This window comes from Stomoxys calcitrans, chromosome 3 (assembly GCF_963082655.1).
Source record: "Stomoxys calcitrans chromosome 3, idStoCalc2.1, whole genome shotgun sequence".
In the NCBI taxonomy this organism is placed as follows: domain Eukaryota; kingdom Metazoa; phylum Arthropoda; class Insecta; order Diptera; family Muscidae; genus Stomoxys; species Stomoxys calcitrans.
The window spans coordinates 99225168-99241998 of NC_081554.1; the positions used below are offsets into that span (position 1 = coordinate 99225168).

At 37.3% G+C, this 16831-nt stretch overlaps 1 protein-coding gene across 3 annotated transcripts in view; it reads left to right on the plus strand.

The window, feature by feature from the left end:
• The window catches only part of LOC106084285 (hemicentin-2), a 518476-nt gene that overhangs the window by 407727 nt on the left and 93918 nt on the right, over positions 1–16831 (plus strand). The gene's annotated exons all lie outside the window — the stretch shown is intronic.

The following is a 16831-nucleotide window of genomic DNA, read 5'->3' on the forward strand; positions in this document are numbered from 1 at the left end:
TGAAATATGTTTACATATGATACAATGCGTTCCAGTGTTCCTGTACATAAAATTGTGCAACATATTTTTCATATTTATGCAAATAAATAGCTAAAGGGTGAGCTTCAAAATTACTTCTTCTGTGTATTTTCTTTTTTTTAATGCAACGAGCACATCCCACAGCAGCACCATATGTTTATCATCCTATCTTTGCTATTACTTATGCTACTGTCTTGAAGCCTTAAAGCTATTCGACTGTTGCATGTTGAACTTAAAAAAAAAAATACAAATATTTACCTTATATGGTAGCATATAGTAATGGCTTGAAAATTTCCCGTAAGAGTTTGATCCAGTCTTGTTACATTTTTTCTGCAAGAATTCTCCAAGAAAACTTTTATAATTTTTTTTCCTGGGAGGTTGGAAAATAGCAACTGTTGCGTAGAACCAATAAAAACAATTCAATTATTCTTTACTTTCGTTATTATATGTAATAGCTCTTCATAACGCAACAAAAGTGATACATTTACTTCTGGTGAAGACTAAAATCTTTACAATTACTTTTCTTCGGCGTTATTCAGACTTAGTTAATTTGTCGAGTTATTGTCCCGGTATCTCTTCTTATCAAAAAAAGGACAAAAGAAAAGATTTGCTCTGCTATTAGAGCGATATCAAGATATGGTCCAGTTAGGATCACAATTAAATTATATGTTGGAGACCTGTGTAAAATGTCAGCCAATTCGAATAAGAATTGCGCCCTTTGGGGGCTCAAGAAGTAAAATAGAGAGATCAATTTATATGGAACTGTATCAGGCTATAGACCGATTCAGATCATAATAAACACGTATGTTGATGGTCATGAGAGGATTCATCGTACAAAATTTCAGGCTAATCAGATAATAATTGCGCCCTCTAGAGGCTCAAGGAATCAAGACCCAAGATCGGTTTATATGGCAGCTATATCAGGTTATGAACCGATTAAAACCAAATTTGGCACAGTTGTTGAAAGTCATTGTAAAATACGTCATGCAAAATGTCAGCCAAATCGGATAGGAATTGCGCCCTCTAGAAGCTCAAGAAGTCAAGTACCCATATTGGTTTTTATAACAACTATATCAGGTTATGGACCGATTTGAACCATACTTGGCACAGTTGTTGGATATCATAACAAAATACTTCGTGTAAAATTTCATTCAAATCGGATAAAAATTGCGCCCTCTGGTGGCTCAAGAAGTCAAGATTCAAGATCGGTTTATATGGCAGCTATATCAGGTTATTGACCGATTTGAACCTAACTTAGCACAGTTGTTGATTATCATAACAAAACACGACGTGGAAAATTTTATTCCAATGGGTAAAGAATTGCGCCCTCTAGAGGCTGAAGCAGTCAAGACCCAAGATCGGTTTATATGACAGCTATATCAAAACATGAACCGATATGGCCCATTTACAATCAAAACCGACCAACACTAATAAGAAATATTTGTGTCAAATTTCAAGTGGCTAGCTTTACTTCTTCGAAATGTAGCGTGCTTTCGACAGACAGACGGATCCAGTCTTGTTACATTTTTTCTGCAAGAATTCTCCAAGAAAACTTTTATAATTTTTTTTCCTGGGAGGTTGGAAAATAGCAACTGTTGCGTAGAACCAATAAAAACAATTCAATTATTCTTTACTTTCGTTATTATATGTAATAGCTCTTCATAACGCAACAAAAGTGATACATTTACTTCTGGTGAAGACTAAAATCTTTACAATTACTTTTCTTCGGCGTTATTCAGACTTAGTTAATTTGTCGAGTTATTTTCCCGGTATCTCTTCTTATCAAAAAAAGGACAAAAGAAAAGATTTGCTCTGCTATTAGAGCGATATCAAGATATGGTCCTGTTAGGATCACAATTAAATTATATGTTGGAGACCTGTGTAAAATGTCAGCCAATTCGAATAAGAATTGCGCCCTTTGGGGGCTCAAGAAGTAAAATAGAGAGATCAATTTATATGGAACTGTATCAGGCTATAGACCGATTCAGATCATAATAAACACGTATGTTGATGGTCATGAGAGGATTCATCGTACAAAATTTCAGGCTAATCAGATAATAATTGCGCCCTCTAGAGGCTCAAGGAATCAAGACCCAAGATCGGTTTATATGGCAGCTATATCAGGTTATGAACCGATTAAAACCAAATTTGGCACAGTTGTTGAAAGTCATTGTAAAATACGTCATGCAAAATGTCAGCCAAATCGGATAGGAATTGCGCCCTCTAGAAGCTCAAGAAGTCAAGTACCCATATTGGTTTTTATAACAACTATATCAGGTTATGGACCGATTTGAACCATACTTGGCACAGTTGTTGGATATCATAACAAAATACTTCGTGTAAAATTTCATTCAAATCGGATAAAAATTGCGCCCTCTGGTGGCTCAAGAAGTCAAGATTCAAGATCGGTTTATATGGCAGCTATATCAGGTTATTGACCGATTTGAACCTAACTTAGCACAGTTGTTGATTATCATAACAAAACACGACGTGGAAAATTTTATTCCAATCGGTAAAGAATTGCGCCCTCTAGAGGCTGAAGCAGTCAAGACCCAAGATCGGTTTATATGACAGCTATATCAAAACATGAACCGATATGGCCCATTTACAATCAAAACCGACCAACACTAATAAGAAATATTTGTGTCAAATTTCAAGTGGCTAGCTTTACTTCTTCGAAATGTAGCGTGCTTTCGACAGACAGACGGACGGATGAACGGACAGACGGACGGACATGGCTAGACATAAAATGCCACGACGATCAAGAATATATAAACTTTATGGGTATCTCCGACGAATATTTCGAGTAGTTACAAACAGAATGATGAAATTAGTATACCCCCATCCTATGGTGGAGGGTATAAAAAGAAGAACCCGAGAGAAAAATTGGAAAAACAGGGATAAAAAAAGAGATACATTTAATATGAACCAGAGCAATGATGTTCCGCACTCTGAATTTCTCCCAATCATAGTCACAAATGAAGATAATCCGATTTAAGATTTGAACATAGAAAATAACAATACATTTTGTGATATATTTTATATTCTCCTTCAGCAAGCTCCCCTTCAAGGAATTGGTTTAAATTTTTGAGGCTTTTATCCAAGATCAGCTTCGTTTCAACTGCTAGTAAACATTTATTTTTTATCACCGTCAGGAATCTGGTTAACAACACAAATAGCACGTTTAAATCCCATGACTTTCAATCACAAAATTGCGGATAGATCAACCTCTTGTAGGTTAATTCCTCAGCCGATATACGGGTAAGGCAACTTTTTATGTAAGTAGACTAACTAGCTTCAATGCAAAGCACGACATTCTGCTCAAATGGATGATTTTAACTTTTTCCGTTTTTTTTCTTTCTTATACAAAAGGGACCAATGCTATTCTATTTGTGTTTAATTGTAAAAAAAATGTAAAGACTATGTAAAAAGCAATTGATTAAGGAGAGCATAGAAAATTAAAATGTGTTCAATAATTACCAAAAGTATGTTTTCTGTCGCATTCGAGGAGAATTAAAAAAAAACCGGAAGGAAAGGCAAAAGTCGGGCGGTGCCGACTTTATAATAGCCTAAACCTACCCTATAGGTAAAAAAAGGGGGCAATATCTAATTCCGAAACAATTTTGATGGACCTTGATGGATGTTTTCAGTTATTAAACAATCCGTATCAAATTTCGACCAAATATATATGGGAGCTACATCTAAATCTGAACCGATTTTGACCAAACTTCCTACATAACGTGGTAAAAAAGCGCTATGCACAATTTTGGCAATATTGGTAAATAAAAGCTCCTGCAGTGGCTCCAGAAGTGAAAATCGGGCGATATGCTTATATGGTATCTTTATCTAAATATGGACCGCTTTCTACAAGTCATAAGAAAATCCTTGCTGCTAAATTTCGAGAGCATCGGTTAATAAATTACCATTTTCATTATTTCTCAAAATCTGATGAACATATATATTGGAGCTTTTGGCAAGATTGGTCTCTATATATATATATATACTGATGTATTATCGACAGGGTTTAGGGTCATTAACGTTGATATACTCTATTTTTAAAAATTTTTATTTCAGCCCGATATTGTCATGATGTCCGATTTGGGGGTGTTTCCCTGAAAAAATATCAGCATCGCGCTCAAATACTATTTATTTAAACCCCATATTGTCATTGTTTTATGGGGAGTTTATGAGGAGGCGTCCTCAAATTCGTGGCCCTACAATTTTGTACTCTTTGGGGGGGTGTTTTGGAAATGGGCGATGCCCCAAATACATAGTCCAACATTTGGATATCAGATTCGTTTTCTACTCTCAAATACCTGTACTTGAGCCCCACATTGACGTGGTCGGTAAATATGCTCGATTTAGGGGTGTTTTGGGGAGTGGGATGGACCCCCAAATACTTAGCCCTGAAAATATATCAGCATCGTTCTCTACTTTTAAATATCATTTATTGAACCCCATATTGGCATTGGCCTCAAAGTTGAATATCAAATTCGTTTGCTAATCTGAAATACCTTTCATTTAACCCCTTATTGCAAAAGTTAGCAAATATGTCTGGTTTGGGCTATGGGCCCTAAAAACTATCAATATCGAGCTCCACTGTCTTGAAGATCTAATTGTCTTGGTGAGCAAATACGTCCTATTTGGCGGTTGTTATGGTGGTGGGACGTCCCTAGACGTTTGGTTCCGAATATTGATATCATACATGATCTACACCAAAATACCTTCCATTTGAGCCCCATATTTGCATAGTCGGCAAAAATGACCGGTTTGGGGGATGTTTTGGGGGTGTTTTGGAGGGTGTTTTGGGGGATGGGACTCGCACTTAGTGACTTGGCGTTGACAATATATATCACATTCGTGTTTTACTCTGAAATACTTCTTATTTGAGCCCCATATTGCAATGATCAGCAAATACTTCCCATATAGATTGTGTTATGGGGGTGGGGTGTACCCATAGACCCTCTTTCCCACTGGGGGTTGGAATGGTCCCCTTAACACTTGGTCCGACGATTGAATATCAGATACAGTTTCTTATTCTAAATACCTTGCATTTAAGTCCCATGTTGTCGTATTGGTCTAAATATATATTTGGTAGTTTTCAGGGTGGGGCGACCCCCTAAGTACCCCATGTGAAATTTGGATATAACATTTTTATTTTTGGAGTACTATAAGAAAGCACACAAAATTTTGTATAAATCGCACCACGCATCACCGAGATCTGGCGTTTTTGAAAATTAGGTCAATAGGCTTCGTCTCTAGGTCGAAAAACATGCCTGTACCAAATTTGAAGATGATCGGATGAAAATTGCGACCTGTAGTTTGTGCACAAATTAACATGGACTGACAGACGGGCTGACAGACGGACAAAGCTTAATTGAATCAGAAAGTGATTCTGAGTCGATCGGTATACTTATCAGTGGGTCTATCTCTCTTCCTTCTGGGTGTTACAAACAAATAATACCCTGTACCACAGTAGTGGTGTAGTGTATAATGATGATATTATCACCATGAAGAAATGTTGGCGGAAACTTGGGATATTGTGGAGAAATTAAATCTGCCAAAAGAATGTTTCAAGATTCGGCACAAAAATTTACTTACAGATATTTACTTCCACAGAAAGACTTAGAAAATCAGATGAAACTCTTCAGTAGAAAAAATATATATCAGAACTTTTCTGGTTGTGACTATATCCAATGGATCACAAATGAAATGAACGAGGCAATCACAAATTTTCTTATAGCCTATGCAATGCTTAGATCTTAGGGTTTCTTCCCAATATTTTTGGGTGATAGGAAAAAGCAAAAGAGGGTAAAATACCCGTAAGTCAATAGATCAACTTTGTTTGACTAACCTAAACTCATATCCAGATGGAACATGCAGTACTTGGTCACCAGTTAATATCACTTTATAGTTTGACTAAAAGAAAAAAAATGTTCAGAAGAATTTTGCTTTCATGGTTCAAGCTCCACTACACCATCGATAAGATATTATATTAAGTCATGATTCAATATGGTCTATCTTCCAGATTAACTTGCATATGAATGGGAAACACATCTGTTTAAAAAATATACATGACTATAGCGAATAAAAATTGCTAGACTTTGGCTGTTACTCTTAACGTTCACAAGGCTGATGTAATCCAGTTCAAGAAATTCAGTTTTTAAGTACAACTAAGCATTCTGCAGCATGCAAATGGCTGAATGACAGTCACTTTTATTTTCTTTGGATCCCTTGATTTCGTCGTCTGCGGCATTTGTTTAAGTATATACCTATATAGACAATTTCAGGTTTTGTAGCTACAGATATTGGTCTCTGATGGGAATGGAACTCATGACACGCGCATGGCTACTTCGAGCTTGGTGTTTTTTGTCCTATAGTAGTTTATGTCTACATTTAACGCACTGTTTGTCCGAATATACCGATAGCCCCAAGTAGGTGGAGCATTTAACCTTCGTCTTAAGAAACTGAAAGAATTTTGTTGTGCCACCAAAGCCGTATAAGATTTAGTTAAAATAAGAATTCCATGAAGATTCGCATTTTTCCAATTGTAGAATTGGCTAATAGTTTTTTTTTTCTTATATTCCACTTATCAAAGAATATGATAAGGATATTAATAAAGTTTTGAACCCAATTAATAAAGAATTTTATAGGGAAACTTTGTTCTTTGGTAATTTATTTATTTTTTTTTTTTTTTGTTTGCCTTTACAGTTGTGTTGGTCGAACATTACAACAATTTATTGGTTTTGGCTAATTAAAACTTGAAGCCAATCATAAAACTGTTCATAAACAAAGGCCACAAAACTAGTCGTCTCACTATGGCTTCACCAAAGGCGGTGTTTTGTTGTCCTTCACCTTTGGATATGGCTGCCCCGTTGCCAGAAAGATTGGAGAGAGGGATTTTGGTGCGCGAAGTTTCGGCCAAGAATTAAAGTGAAATCAATTTATGTGATTTTCCTTAGGACTTTCGACAAGTGCGCTTGCCTTTTCTTTGAGGGAAAATTTACGACTATCGAAGCCATCTCTCGGATGTAGTAATGGGAAATATATATTTTCCTTTATGGGCACATCAAAAGATGGCTCCCTTCTCTACAGAAACTTAAATTGATATTGATTGGTTGGGGGAATAATTTGTTGCTTTGCAATATTTTGATTGCACAAAGTTTTCCTTAAGGGTATCATAGAAAAGGATTCTTACATATTTTTGAAATATGTAGAAATTCATAGTCCTGTATGGCGCATTCTACATAGCATACAGAGCGTAACACAAAACAATGACAGTTGTGAAAAGTGGACATTTGTCAAACTAATCTTTACGAATTAATCTCAATTTCCTCCATTCAAATGGTATGCCTTAGCAAAATCTTATAATAATATGAATAATGCAATCTTCTAGAGGAGGATCTCCGAAACAAACGAACGTACTGGCAGACATTCAGCCAGTTAGATAGGAAAGAGACACATGTTCTTTTCAAATCAAAATTAAGTAGAAATTTCCCCAAGACCAAGTTGCTCGGGGGCAAGAGCCATAGTAACACTCTCGTGTAACTCAGCACAGATTGTATGTAGTGGTTGTGGGCGTTTGGAAACGAAACTAGCGATAAGTTTCTCGAAGCACCAATCATTTGTGGCAAAATGAAGAGCACAAGGATGTTCTGTGCTGGTAATGAAGCAAACACAATGTAATAATGCTCGTTTGGAGAACAACATTTATTGTTGAGCCGCCTGCCGACTCGTTGTTGATGTCAACGGTCTTATTCTTGTTTTGTATCTTCCTTTATGGACCATGATAAAAGGCGATTACTCAAGTAACTGAACCGAACGCATTCGCTGGAGCAAGAGCACCGCCAGCTTGGCAGCCATAAAATCCGAGTTGTAGTCGACATAGCATTAGCCACTTTTTCCGCAATCCCGAAATGAGAAAGCAAGATTCTATCTCGAGACAGTACTAAACTATCGAGAAGAAATAGCAAAACAAACAACACATACATACATGAGGCGAAACCTCTGCGAAAATGGAAGAACAGCAGCAACAAAATCAAAATGGTAAAATTCGCAGAAAACCAGATGTATGTAGTAGTTCATAGAACGTTTAAACTATTGTCGTCATTGTTACTGCCAGTCGCTCTTGTTGCTCTTACAGTTTGTGGTCAAGGAATTATGACATGTCGGAAAAGCTATGAATTGAAGAAAGTATACTTGTGTATAGTTGTATACTAGGTATATATACTCCTCATCGTCATGGCATTTTCAGTCGATCCAGCCATGACCGTCCGTCCGCCTGTCTGTCGAAAGCTCGCTAACTTTCGAAGAAGAAAAGTTAGGCGCTTGAAATTTTAAACAAATACTTCTGATTAGTGTAGGTCGGTTGGGATTGTAACTTGGGCCGATAACTTGGCTGAAATTTTACGCAATGACTTTTACTATGGTCTCCAACATTCAATTCAATTATGATGCGAATTGAACCATTGATTGATATAGCTCCAATAGTACCTCAAATCCTTTTTTTATCCTTTGTTTGCTTAAAAAGAGATACCGGGCAAAGAAATTAACAAATGCGATTAATGGTGGAGGCTATATAAGATTCTGCCCGGCCTAACTTAGCTCGTTTTTATTTGTTGTATATATGTCCTTTATTTATAATTGAAGTATAACTTTTCTGATGTCTTTTCAATACATCTGCCTTCTATTGAGCATTTCCATCGTTGCCGTCTAAATTTTTACAACGTAAAAAAATTTCCATCATAGATTAATCGCTGAAATATGTTCTGGCAGGGTCTTCACACTGAACACAAAATGTATGTGCAATTCTGCAAAAGACAAAAAATATGAAAATTATAAATTGCACCAAACCAAAAGAGTGTCAAAATGCCATATAGGGGAAACGTATTTATTATCAATTTGTGGCGCCCTACAGGAGAAACGTACCTTATTTGAATTCATGGCATCCGATTCCATCATTCAGCTCAGTAATAAGTGACCTTCTTTTTGTCGAGCATGGACGCCTTTTTAAAGAAAACACAAATGTCGCCAGCTTTACTGAAAGCATAATTATTGCTGAAAAGGTCTTCACCAGGATTTGAGCCCAGCTCACCGCTATAGAAGGACATCTTAACTTTGATGTAACTGATACTAAAATTAACTACTCCTTTTTCATTTTATATATAATAGCTGGTTCTATGTTCGTTTTTCGCGATTACTTTTTTTGATACTAGATTTTAAACATTCCCTCATAACTTGTGAACAAATTTTAATAGAATTATATTATGATCAGTGAAATTTTGATACTGGTTCGAAGAATTAATCACGAAAAACATATGTGTATTCCAACTGTGAAAAACGGACGAATAATAGTACCGGCCATAATGTATAAAAAGCTATATTTCGATTTTAGGTTCATGTACCATCTGACCGTCAAGTTCAGATTCCTGGGAATAATTTTGGCAATAAGAGCATTATTAATTGTTCTTCTACAACGTTAAACGGCTACAATGTAAAATTGTCGTAAATTCGTAATGTACAAAGTGCAATTATTTGAAAATGTTTTACATGTTCTAATCCCAAAGCCATAAACCTTTTCAGTTGGTACTTTCCTCCACCTTTTCACTTGCTTTGTTTGGCAGACGAAATTTTGTAAGCTTGACAAAGCAGCAAAACAGCAACAGAAGCAATGAGAAAATTTATATTTTTCTTGGCGTGAAGTAAGAAAAATTTTGTCTATTTGGCATACCTACCCATTGCTTTTTTTCGGTTCTATTCCATGTATGAGCGACAGTGGCGGGCAAAGATGCATCTGAAGCTGCACACAACGGCTCTATCGCCATTCGTAGTTACCATGTTTTCTTATTTTCTTGAGTTATGAAGTTATTCTGTCTGCATCTACAAAAATATGATGATATTCCTTATTACCACAACACTCTGTTAACCAGCTTTTGGGCTGGAGATAACGCACCACAAAGAAGAGCCTGACAGTTTGGCTTCCATCGCTTAATCAAAGGCAACAGCAGCTACCGAGACATTGTCATTTTGCACAAGTCGTTTTTTAAAGTCAGCCTGCAATGTTGTATCATTGAGCTAGCGTGAGTGCTTGCCGAGTGTGCCACAGCGAATTGGTTGTGCTGATGCCTTGACTTCATTTACCAGAGTCTCGAGCAGAGCCAACAGATACCTATCACACAGCTAGACGATAAATGTATTGCTTCTTTGAAATACCACATTTCTAGTTCTAGCAGCCAGTTTGCCATAAAGGTTTCATTAAAAAAATACTGACTGGGCAGGGTTCAACAACACTACTACACGGTAGGCTTGAAAGCACGAAAGGAACCAGATAGATGCCTTTAAGAAATGAAGATGTCACACATTACTTAAAATAGAGTTACCTACCTCGCGCATCACTTGTGCCTACTTATGTGTGCATGTGGGTTACAAAACAAATGCACGCATCTGACGGAATAAGTTAACATTTCTCTCAACTTTGAACGCATTTCAGTGCGTAAAGAATGATTTGACTTACAGTTCAAAAATTGTTGTGCAGTTCGTTAATTACAGAAAATCTTCATTGGTTCAAATATTTAACCACATTATTGACAATTTCCATTGAAATTAACTTTAAAAATAACACAGGTTTTTAGAAATTCGCGTAAAGCAAAAGGCGCATGATATGTAACTCAACCCAAAGAACGCATGTGGGCGCATTTGATTGCTTAAGCACGCATTAGTGCTGCGCATGGCAAGTAACTCCAGCTTTGCACTTTAACAGGCTTGCAGTTAAATGTCCGTTTCTTAGATTAGGGTCCACATTTAGAAATATTCCATAAGGTCTTTAGTTCAACCTCAACCAAAGCAAAACAAACTCTAAGCGCGAAAACCTACAAACAAAAAGGGAGCCGATTTCAAACACTTATTAGGCTTTTGTCGACCTTTTGGTTCGGTATGTGATAGCAAACAGAGGGGGAGTAGATCAAACTCCGGCGAATATCAACCAAGTTTTCTTAACTGTAAAATAAAATTCTTATTCTAAAAATTGGTTTTCCGAGATTCCGGTCTAAAGAGAAAAATTTTAAATTACGTTGTCTCTCTCAAATAAAACTGAGAGAGCATTATTCTTTTGTGGTCCTACACGTTCAAAACCTCCTACTTTGGGATATGTGAAGGTAAGGCCTTATCATCGTTCACTGTGAAGAGTTTTCACAAAACATTTGTGTTGTTTTACTTACCAGTCTGGCGGATTCGCTAGCTTATGGATAAATAAATTAGACCCATAAAAGCCCCATTTATTATCCGATTTTGCTGAAATTTGGGACAGTGCGTTGTGTTAGACCCTTCGCCATTTTGGCTCAGATCGGTCGAGATTTGGATATAGCTGTCATATAGACCGATCCTCCGATTTAGGGTCTTAGGCCCATAAAAGCCACATTTATTATCTGACAGTGTGTTGTCGTAGGCCCTTCCACATCTTTCTTTAATTTGGCCCTGATCGGTTCAGATTTGGATATTGCTGCCATATAGACCGGTCTCTCGATTTAAGGTTTTGTGCCCATAAAAGGCGCATTTATTGTCCGATGTCGCTGAAATTTGGAACAGTGAGTTAAGTTAAGCCCCTTGACATACTTCTGCAATATGGCGCAGATCAGTAAAGATTTGGCTATAGCGGCCAAATAAACCGATCTCTCGGTTTAAGGTTTTGGGCTTATAAAAGGCGCATTTATTGTCCGATTTCGCCCAAATTTGGGACAGTGAGTTGTGTAAGGCTCTTCGACATTTTTCTGCAACTTGGCCCAAATCGGTCCAGATTAGGATATAGCTGCCATGTAGACCGATATCTCGATTTAAAGTCTTGGCCCCATAAAAGGCGCATTTATAATCCGATTTCACTGAAATTTGACACAGTGACTTATGTTAGGCTTTTCGACATCCGTGTCGTATATGGTTCAGATCGGTTTATTTTTAGATATAGCTACTAAAAAGACCAATATTTTGTTATACACAATTGAACAATCACTTGTACTTATTAGTATTTGGTCCAAATCGGAACATATTTTGATTAAACTGCTATCGGACATAAGGTATGCAATTTTCACCGATCTCACGATTTGACTTCTTGGGACCCCGAAAGCCACAATTTTTGTCAAATTTGTCTAAAATTTTGCAAATGATGTTCTGTTATAACATCCAATAACTGTGCCAAGTACAATCGGTCTATAACTTGATATAGCTCTCATATAAACAGATCTTCCGATTTGACTTCTTGAGCCCTTACAAGCAACAATTTTGTGTTCGATTTGGCTGAAGTTTTGCATGCGGTGTCCTGTTATGACTTCCAACAACTGTACCAAGTATGGCTCAAATCAGTCCAAAACCTGATATAACTTCTATATAAACCGATCTCCCGATTTGTCTTCTTGAGTCCTTACAAGCCGCAATTTTTATCCGATTTGGCTGAAATTGAGCATGTAGTATTTTGTTATGACTTTCAACAACTGTGCCAAGTACGGTCCACATCAGTCTATAACCTGATATAGCTCCCATGTAAACCGGTCTCTCGATCATCTTTGTTCGGTTCATAAAAGTTGTAAGTTTTGCTGGTTTGACAGAAGTTTGGTTTGTATAATGAAATTATGCCCTTCAACTAAATTTATTTTGTATAAATTTTTTGCAGAATCCATGGTGATGGGTCCCCATGATTCGCTAGTGCAGAAAAAGTTTAATTCACTCAACCTTTAGTTTTGAAGATCAGCTAAGAAAGTAACCTACCGAATTTTTTTAAATTTTCAAAACTATTCCTGTATTGGATGGTCGAAATATGTCTTTTGTACAAGCTGACATTACAAGAAATATTCCTTGTTATAATTTTTCCAGATAGATGGTTTTATTATTACATTCATATCCTATGACTGAGTGGCAATGCGCTTATGATATAATTAAAAATGATATCACCTTCATATGGTGGTAGCCATAGTATATCCTTAACCCATCGACCCTCTTGTCGTTCGCTTAAGAAAACCTAGGGTGGCTGCGGGTTGCTTAGAGAAAATGAAATTACCCACCCATCCAAAGTCATATGGCTACTCATGCCATCATTCCATTTTGTCTGGCCTTGCCTCATCCCATGCGATCCTCTCATCGCATATTACACTCCTTGACGTCAAGTGCAACATGATTGTAACCATACACCGCTGCCACCATCAATGGACATGTTTTATAAATGACATTAATTATGGTTGTTTTACTACGAACGACATATGTTACGCTCACTCATATTGCCCACACCCAACTCAGCCATGCCCCAGCCATTGGCACTGGCACGCTTCCACCTACTGAGCGTAATCTCATCTCATCATGTCCTGGGGCTGCCGAGGTTAGCCATTCACATCAAATGAAATTAACTTTAACTTGGCCCTTAAGACGTAGCATCAATTCATGTTGTGGTTTGCGAATGTGTGTGTTGGTGTGTTTTTTCGCCCTCCATGTGGTTTGCTTTCTTTATGATTTGAAGTTCAAGGAGCGTGTGATATTCCTCACTTCAGTTCAACTGCTGCCGCACACATAAACAATTTCGTCCCATATCCTATGCCAAGATTAGGTGGTGTTTTTAGCCACCGCTGCTGTAGTTGTACGCCATGGCTAAATAATAGTTTTGGTTATCGTCAGAAACTTTAGTATTTTTTAATCTGAAATCTCCCGAGCCGCAGGCCACAAATACAATGTTGCTTGTAGAGCGTAATAACTTTTTGCTTGGCGTATAGACAATTTTGTGTCTGAGAATTAATTTGCCAATGCGATTGCCTTTAGACCACCATAGGCCTAGGCCGAAAATGAACAAAAGGTTTCCGAGAGGAAATGTGGCAATCCAAATATTTGAGATTTTCATTAAATTTTCCGCCACCCCACCTTAACTAACAAGGGAATGGGAGTGACAGAGTGATGGCTTTCAAACGTTTTGTCAGTTGTGCCAGTTTAGATTGGCGGTGCCATCAGATAATTTGATGTCACATGAAGTGACATGAATTGATTTCAAGGATTGAAATCGAGGTGAAATGAGCTAGCACAAAAGGCTAAGAGTAACCGGGTAGACAGTTACGATAGTTGACAATTTTAATATGTAGATGGCTTAATGGGCCTAAGAGAAAGCATTATTTTGTTGTACCAAAGGATGCAGGTATACTAACTTCGTCATTGCGTTTATAGCTCATCGAAATACTGATTTGAGAAAAAAAAAAATAACGGTATACATATACCTATTTCTTTTAATTGTATGGAACCTATGACTTAATTTTGTTAGATTTAAATTTTCTATACCTATTGATCGTAGGACCTAAGTTGTGGCTGCGGTGGTCTTAAAAGCGTATATCGGCCAAAAGAATTATACGATAACCAATTTTGGTAAACTTTTGCACAAGTATGGGGACGTTGAATAAAACTCATCATTCCAAGTTTTGTTAAACTGTGGCTACTACGCCTTAAAATTCATATAAGATGAAAAATATATAAGAGAGTTATATCTGAACATGATTCGATTTTGACAAATTTTTGCACACGTACTCGGACGTCAAACAAAACACCTCATGCTAAATTTTGTAAAGATCGGACCAAAATTATGTCTACTTCAGCCTTAAAGGACATATCGGATAAAAATAATATATGGGAGCTTTATCTAAATCTGATCCGAATTTGATGAAATTTGGCACACGTATTGGAACGTCGAATAAAAAACTCATACTTAATTTTGTTAAGATCGGAAAAAGCCTGGAAAGAGCTTATCGGATGAAATTTATATATGGGAGCTATATCTCAATCTGATCCGGGGTTTTTCAAAGTCAAAAACGTTCGTCTTTGGACCAAAATAGTCACGCGTGCAAAATTTTACAACAATTGTACTTCAAATGCAACCTGTACCTCGATCACAAGAATACATGGACAGAGCGACAAACGAACATAGCTAAATCGAATCAGGAAGTGATTCTAAGCCGATCGGTATTTATATCAATGGGTATAACTCTTCTCCTTTTAGCGTTGCAAACAAATACCAAAGTTATAATTCCCTGGTGGTCAAGCGTACAAAAAGGGCCCAATTAATTTTTTTTTCTTAAGAGAATTAAAAAATTTTAAATAAGTCTTTTTGAAATCGATATAAACCCGTCATTTTGGAAAAATTGAGTAAGGACCATTTTATATTGGACCATCGATAAATTCTTGGCTTCTTAACATTGCAAGTCCATTTAGCCATGCCCATCCGTCTTTTGTCCGTTTGTCTGTTGAAAGCAAGCTAATGTGCAATGTGTTCTGCTTTGATCTCTAAGATCTGCTCCCGGATCGGTCCACTACCTGACATAGTTCCTATATAAATCGAACTATTGAAAAATCCATGAACATTTTTTGTTACGTCCTCCTATTACCTATAATCAGAGAAACTGTGTAAAGAACTTGACAAATGCAATGCATGGTGGAGGGTATAAATTGTGCGGCCCAACTGAACTTAAAACACTCTCACTTGTTTTTTTGTTTATTACCTCCTACGAAGGAATATACTTCCAGGAATATTTATTATGTCATTTCGGTCCAAAATGTCGAATTTTCGCAATGCCAAACTTAACCTAAATTTCATAAAAAAATTGGTTTCCAGCTTAAAGTAAAGATTCCTAAAATATCTCTTTCTATCTCTTCCCTTAATAACATTGCAATGTTTGACCTCAGATTCGATTATTTCGATAGTAAGTGGTAAAGTTTTAATACCAAATTAACCAAGTAAATTTAAAGAGTCTAAAGCCCGGCGCGTGATAGCTGGAAACATTGAGGTCCTATCTGTGTAGCGTTCATTGCTGTCACAAGAAGCTTAGCCGCGAGCCGCTAGGCGCGTCCACAGGTTCCGGATAGTGGAATGCTTCATACGGAATAGCTGCAACGGCAGTCGCGGACAATCAGCGGTATTGAGCGGAGAGTCTCAGTGAGAGGACGGGGGCCACCGGCTCTTGCACAAATACTAAGTGCCTATGATGCTCGAAATGACAAGGCGAGTAATTGGCACCTTGTTCCCGCAGCGATCGGTCCTTTGGACCGGAACGAGCGTGCTCACACAGGAGCTTGACGTGGATCGCCACCTCCTCATGCAAATGTGGCTACAACAACAGCAACCACGACTAGGGCCATGTATTGCAACGCTTCTTTTTGAAAGATCGTTAGAAGAAAATACAAACATGACGAAAATTTTGCTTCAACAATAACTGAAAAAATTACGTCTTTAATTGACCAATGATTTAAGCGCGCCCATTTGAACTGAATGGCCCAACCAAAGATTTTTTTTTCATATAGCGAGGCAAACAAACAACTACAAAATGATGCTATTGTTTCATTTATCATCATGTTTAGGTGCTGGTCTGTGGCTTAAATCTCCACTGCAAATCTCTTATATATAACTTTTCTTATTCGTCTTACCGCAGAAGGCTTGAGTTTGTGTGCCACATCCAGTATTTCCTACATAATTTACAATTAGTTTGACTGGTGAGCCTCAGTTCCAGCACTTCACCTCCTCTCTGACAGAAAAAGTTTACTAATGAAAGTTGTACGTAAATCCAAATAGATCACACCTACACATCCTTCCTAATGGAAATTTTATACCATCGCATACAATTGAATGTGTGTTTGATGCATATGACATTGTACTGTGTTTGTGGGGTTATCATATACATACATGTGGGCTAGTCTTCTAACCGGTGGCGTATTTCGAAATTAGGCAGAGTTTGTTGCAGGCATTTTAAAATATGATACTGCTTTGCAATCCTGACAGCCAAAGTAGTTAATTAATGCCAACTGTGGT